The sequence below is a fragment of the Haplochromis burtoni genome, unplaced genomic scaffold (assembly GCF_018398535.1).
Source record: "Haplochromis burtoni strain Fernald_Lab_line unplaced genomic scaffold, NCSU_Asbu1 Contig_490, whole genome shotgun sequence".
Taxonomy (NCBI): Eukaryota; Metazoa; Chordata; class Actinopteri; order Cichliformes; family Cichlidae; genus Haplochromis; species Haplochromis burtoni.
Genome location: NW_024582851.1, coordinates 250,096 through 256,622, shown reverse-complemented (window position 1 = coordinate 256,622; position 6,527 = coordinate 250,096). Strand labels below are relative to the sequence as shown.

Below are 6,527 nucleotides of genomic sequence, written 5' to 3'. Positions count from 1 at the left end.
CACACACACACACACACACACACACACACACACACACACACACACACACACACACAGAGTTTTTTTTTTCAGAAAACATATGCACACACTGAGTCTTTAGAGATACGCGTTTAGTGAGATTAGTTGGACATAAAAAATCTTTTTCTTTTTCTGCTGCAATTTCCTTAGTGCTTGTTTTCCTCTGACCTCGGACATGATTCAAACACAACTGAAACACATCACACCTTGCTATATTTTTTCAATCCTGTGCCTAACAGGAAAAGCTGAAAGCTCTCGCTGAAGCACTCATACAGTGACATATTGGATAACAGCTTTCGAAAAGTGACCTTTGACCCTGGAGCAGCAATGGATAAGCTCTGCAATGATCAACCAACTGGTCACAACTAGAATTCCAGTTTCTGCTTTGAACACTGACTCAGACTCTGATAACCTTTAGCACTCAGCTTTATTTTAAGTTGCAAGCATGAGCAGTCGAGGCAGACTCAATAAGTCAGTAGACTTTTAAAGTATAGGTCTTCAGTCAGCAGAAACAGCATTTCCATACTGGCACTGGCAAATTTATTTTAGTTAGAATGTCATTGATAATATGCCTGCAACCCACCTGTTTCTATAATTATTCAAACTAGCTTGATATTTATCTATTTAACCACATTGCAATGATTTTTGTTTTTTTCTTTGTCAGTGTTTGGTGTCAGCTGTGAGGTTTTAAATAATCTCTGTCTATGATGTCAGATAAATATAGCTGGCTGTTCAAATGAAGTCCACATCATATGAATAGTAGCTTAGCTCTGAGCTTAGTACACGCTTGTCTGCAAATGCTGCTAGACGCCTGCCGGTAACTCTTTTGTGGAGCTTTCCATGACGAGGTACCTAAGAACTTTAAAACAATCTGACCTTACCTTAAACAAGCTATCTGCTGAGCACATCCCCCGTGTGCATCCACTTTCTGGATTTGACATCATGTGCAACTTCAGCGGGCTTCCGGCCACTTGCATTCTTTTCAAATGATCACAGTGGTTAGCATTTTATTTAGATAGCAAATGGAGTCACAGAAGAGAAGCTGCTAGTTCATGCTTTCTAAGATGAAAATATTAGCATCAGAATTTTTGCATTCTGATGTCACATAATGATTTACTGTTTGTCGGAATTAATTTATATCTGATTTTCTTCCATGTTTGCTCATTTTACTCTAAAAGATTCAAAGTTCAAAACATTATTTCCACACTAAACCCAAAATTAGTCAGTTTTTAAATTTCACGCATGCTTTGTTGAATAAAAATAAGTTTTATCACAATGACACGCACCTTTCTCTAGAACAGATGGAATACCTGTTACTCTATCACTTTGGGATACTTCCATGTCCATAAGGACACCCACTGCCATCACCACCACCTTCCTCAGAGATCAGTCAATGTCCATACTCTTTGTGTCCAAAAAAGACTTTTTCATCAAGTCTATTTGCAGAGTTTCTTCAAGTGTAATGAGCTCGAACAGCCATGCAGCATTGATACCGACATCACAGACACAACAACAAACCTAGCACTGCAACACATTTCATCTCCTCCCCTCTTGCAGATGACATACCACTTTCAACACCATTTTTCAGAGGGCAGATATGCACCAGGGAAAGAAACAGAGAGAGAGAGAGAGAAGTCTTACATGTTCATCTGCTTCCAGTTTGTTTAACTAAGGAGTGGGTCTCAGAGGGGGTGAAAGGACTTTTCCCATATTCCATTCTAAATTTAATACAAAAACAAAATGCCTGGAAGGTTAAATTAATCAAATTCAAACAATTCAAGTGCATGAACAAGGATTTTTTTTTAAACATCTCAGCCAAGGAGCATGTTTGTGTAACTGTGCCATGTGGAAAATTACTAATTCATATCTTTGGTGTTGTTGTTTTATTAGTAAGGTTTACAACCACAAGCCACTCTGTGAGAAAACGCTAAACCTCCATAGGTGTGTACAGCCAAATTTGTAAAAAGTGTTTTTTATGTGTTGTACACCAAGGTGTGAACTAAAAAATATTAGTTCACATCTTTGCTGGTATGCTATTCACCTAGTGAATACTTTCTTGTCATTCAGGATTGTGAAATCTGAATAAACCTACTTAATGTCTGTTGCTGTAGACACATAACTGAGGCATTAACTCTTCCTGTGTACAAAAGACCTGTTTGAACTCTATGTAAACCACGTGCTTCTGCTGAAGCTGCTTTCTGCTTCATGGCCCCTCAAATTCAAACAGGGATTATGCACAAACATATCCAACAACAAGAGCTGAGCTTAACAAGTTCTTACATCCCTTATACCCTTTCATTGTATGATTTCTTTCTTTTCTACACTTAGCTACTTGTCTATCATTTTAGCCCAGTGTTACTCTCCTTTACTGCTCCAGGCAGGGTCGCACAACTTCCCAAAGAACTAACCCCATTTCACTAAGAGTCCTAAATCAGAAACTCATACCATCAACGCCTTCCTTTGACACGGAGTTAATCTTTATCAGAGATGCTAATCTTTGACCTCAAACTAAAAGAAAGCCCTGACACTAGGAGAAGGAAAGAAGGGGAAGGGGGGTTCCTGGGGTTTACCAGAAGGTATGATGTGGGGGTCGAATTGTTCTTTCTGCTCCTGGGCCATGAAAAGTGCCAAGCTCACCAAGCCTGTCAGGCATAGGTTGAACAGGGATGGATGTGACCTCCCATGCAAGTGTGTGTGTGTCTGTTGGGGGGGTGGGGGGTAGTATTCACAAAGTCAATGGTCAGCTAATTACCTTTTTACCTAAATGTGTAATATTGAACAAAAGCTCATTGCGATAGGAAAAAGCTGATAGTTAATGATACAGTCAGCAATGTCTCAAAAATTTCCAAGATTTTCCAAATATTTTTTTTAAATGTAAGATTTCACGTATACCTATAAATATCAAATTGCTCTTAACAGTATGTAGACTGTAGGTACGAGGGAATAAAACCTGGCAGTTATAAAGCAATTAGACTGTAAATGTTACTCATGGGGAAGGAAAGGACATACATTACTAATAGTGGTGCGGGCTACTGAGCATATTAAACTCCACTTCTTACATTGTAATTAAGCATTACTTTTAGATGTGTAGACTTCCTGACTTTTATCTAAATTCATAATAAAACACCATATAATATAAATACTGCATATTAAAATGAAATTGTTTATCTGTAAATATTACATTCAAATGTAATAGATTTCAAAAGTGACCTAAAATTTGAGTCAGTCTGTAATTTGTAACGTTTTCATTTTGATTCGTATGTCTAATAGGTGGAACCTGGTTATATTTCATTTTTAATATTTCTTTATTCACATCTAAGACAGACGCATAGATGGTGATTATATTGGTCAGTATTGTGCACTGCTGAAACCTGTTACAGGTAGTGACATGCAGGTATGTATGTATACAAGACATACAAGACCCACCATGAATAGTGATGGGTGGGTGGTGGGCGGGGATAATGGTGGTAGTGGGATTACACAGTCGGTTCTTTCTGGATCATATGCTGAAGACCAAAAATAATGACATCACAGAGTTTTGTACCGCATCAATATTTAACTCACTTTGACATAGATTATTTATTAATGCAGAATAGAATGCTGCCACTTGTAGAGTTCCATTAGATTTGGTGTATTATTGTGGATCAGAGGAGAATAAACGTAAGCTCTCGTTTGACCATGTTTTTTGTAGAATTTGTCATTGTTGGTATGTAGGCTTTCTGGACATGCAGCCATTGTGGCTGCCTGTTGGTCAAAAACAATCATTTTCTGCATTTGAGAGTTAGTCCATCTAGGGACAGAAGCATCCAGTGATATGTGTCTATAGTAATTTGTGGTTTGGCAGGGCTTTCAAAATGGATTTTCCTAAGTTGTTATTATATAGCCTCATTACACTGAATGTTGAACAACCTGCACCACTATAAAAGGCCTGCATCCATTTCCTGACAACATGGTCCTCTTATGATGCAAGTTTCAGAAAAAGAAGCCAGTGACTGTAATATAATCGGGCCACTTGGCCTAGCAGCAGACAGTAGTGTGTTACAGCGGGAGAAAGCAGCTTTATGGATCTCAGCCAGACCTGTCAGGCTTTATACACAGCAACAGTGTTAGTTGTGCTTGCCCCTACTATTTTACTATGATTGGTATTCTGCCCATACTTTGTCAGTGATACACGAGGAAATCGATTAAATCACAGCTGTGCTAGACTTGCTGTGGGTTTTCATAACTTTTTGCTCTATACTTAGCAAAATACTTCAAGGTAAGTCCAGAGGATCTAACCACTGTTACACGAGATGGCATAAGCAACTCAGATTTAGCCTGGATGATACAGGGTGTGAGTATTTGATATGTTCAGCATTTTAGAATATGGCCGTTTTTTAAACTTGATTAAAATCATATATATCAGTTGACATTAGATGTAAAAAATACACAAGAACAAACAAGCTAGGATTTTTGAAATAACTGCTTTCTTAGAAACAACAGAAGACAGCACTTTTGCTTTTGGCTTTCCAGACTGGTGGATGAGAGCTCTCAGGAATAGCTCTTCTTATAGTTACCAAACCTTTAAGTGTTTCTCTTTAATAATAATAATAATAATAATAATAATAATAATAATAATAATAATAATAATAATAATAATAATAATAGTGGGCTGTTTTCCTTGGATGAGTGTAGTTATTATATCTGCAGTTCATAAACAATATGGAGACTACATAAATGAATAAAGTCACAGTTTTGACTCTGAAATCTTGTTCTTTCGCAATAAATGTGTTAAGGGGTTCAAGAACTGATGGTTGTATGGTAAATCTATATTTAATGCACTTTTTTGTGGACCTTAATTTCTCACCTCAGCCATTGTATAATTTGATTGTGATCCAGTTTTGCTTATGGTGTTTTCATATCCTTGTGCTCACTCAATAAATGGACCCACGTCTTGGTGTAAGGAGGAGAAAGGCAACGCATTAGACCAAATGATTTCTGTTTGTATTTATTTTACAATAGTTGCATTTGTAATTCGACGTCTATTGATAACCATTTCGTTTAAAATTGGTTGGAGCTAATATCTGTTTTGTGGGGCCAAAGGGTGAGGTGGGGGTTGATTTTTTGAGTAAGCAATCGTCACACTATCCCAAATTTCGTCGTGGCTAGCATGCATCTTCCTTCTTTATACATAGCAGCCATGTCCCTAATCGCCGAGACTCATTCTCTCTGTCCCACGCACGCACGCTAACATGCATATACTAACACCTCACTTAGTCTAGCAGGCATACTGCTTTCCAAATGTGGGGCGAGTGAGCAGGGAGGTTGAGAAAGTAAGAGACAGAGTTCGCCCTATTTTCTGTTACCAATTCGGATGCATCTGTCTTCAGCTGCCTACACGCACGCGCGCACAGAAAAAGTGTTGGCTAGCAATAGAGCTTGCACGCGGTTTCACCCTATGGATGCCTGTGCGAGTTTGAGAGAGACCGCGGTCACACAACAGATAATTAATGACATGTCGAGCGGTGGAGTGTGTGGAATGGGGACGCCTCGGGAATAAGCACGGGGACACTGAGCAAGAAGCAGCCCGACAGACCTTACCTGCGCTCTTGGCGTGTCTTTCCAGATGGATATCCTCCTGGTGTTCGGTTTTTTCCTGGGTTCAGTCTGTTTTGGACACGGACGGACACACTAGCTACAGTTAGGATGACCACCGAATCCTCTCCGAAAGGCTTGGGCTTATTTTCTTTTAATTAATTCTACTTAAATACAAGCAGTCGCTCCTAGAGGTTGGAGTCCAAAATGGCACTAAAACGTTATTTATGCCAATTAAAGCCGACGTTTAAACTGCACCGTTACCTGTTATTATAGCACTGGTGAGCTCATTATGGCGCTTCTGTGACACGGCGTAAAGGAGACGCCAATCGTTTGCATGACCGGTTTGGGAAAAGACATAAATCTGGAGCGGCTCTGCTATAAATCTCCAGCAGTCAAGCCTACCTACAGCAAGCACGCTGACGGAACCTGCTTGGTCTGGGGCTCGCGGTGCTACTTTACCCTAAACGACACACCGCATGCACGCGCTCACCCCCTCCGCCTTTTGCTGTAAAACTCCCCTTGTAGCGGGCTGGTACGTTCCTGGTCAGAGCCACATCCAGGGCTCACGTTTGTCTGTTCTGTCGTCCGAGTTGACACTGTCCACCCCACTAATGTTTGGGAGACTGCTGAGCTCCGGTGGGCCTCTTTCTGAGCTGGACTTCAGAATAAAAACGGATAGAGCTTTCCTGGATTGAGGGTGACGCTGTATTCCCTGGGCTGCTTTTCGCTGCTCCTTCCCCTTTCTTCCCTTCTCTTTCGTTTAACTAAAAAGAGGGTCACGCAGTCCTCCTTTGCCATTCTCTATCTTCGTCTTCATCTTCCCTCGCTCTCTTTTGGTGCAAGCTAACCAAATTCACCATTATTATTATTATTATTATTATTATTATTATTATTATTATTATTATTATTATTATTATTATTATTATTATTAT

General features: G+C 39.6%; 1 protein-coding gene across 8 annotated transcripts in view; it reads right to left on the bottom strand.

Moving 5' to 3' along the window:
* The window catches only part of hoxb3a (homeobox B3a), a 52,486-nt gene that overhangs the window by 16,634 nt on the left and 29,325 nt on the right, over positions 1 to 6,527 (bottom strand). For 2 of the 8 annotated variants that reach the window (XM_042213861.1, XM_042213863.1), the window contains exon 1: positions 5,599 to 6,489. The exons of the other annotated variants lie outside the window; for them this stretch is intronic. The gene's annotated coding sequence lies outside the window, so the exon portion shown is untranslated. Of the gene's footprint in view, positions 1 to 5,598; positions 6,490 to 6,527 lie in introns of those variants that run through there. 8 annotated transcript variants of the gene reach the window in all.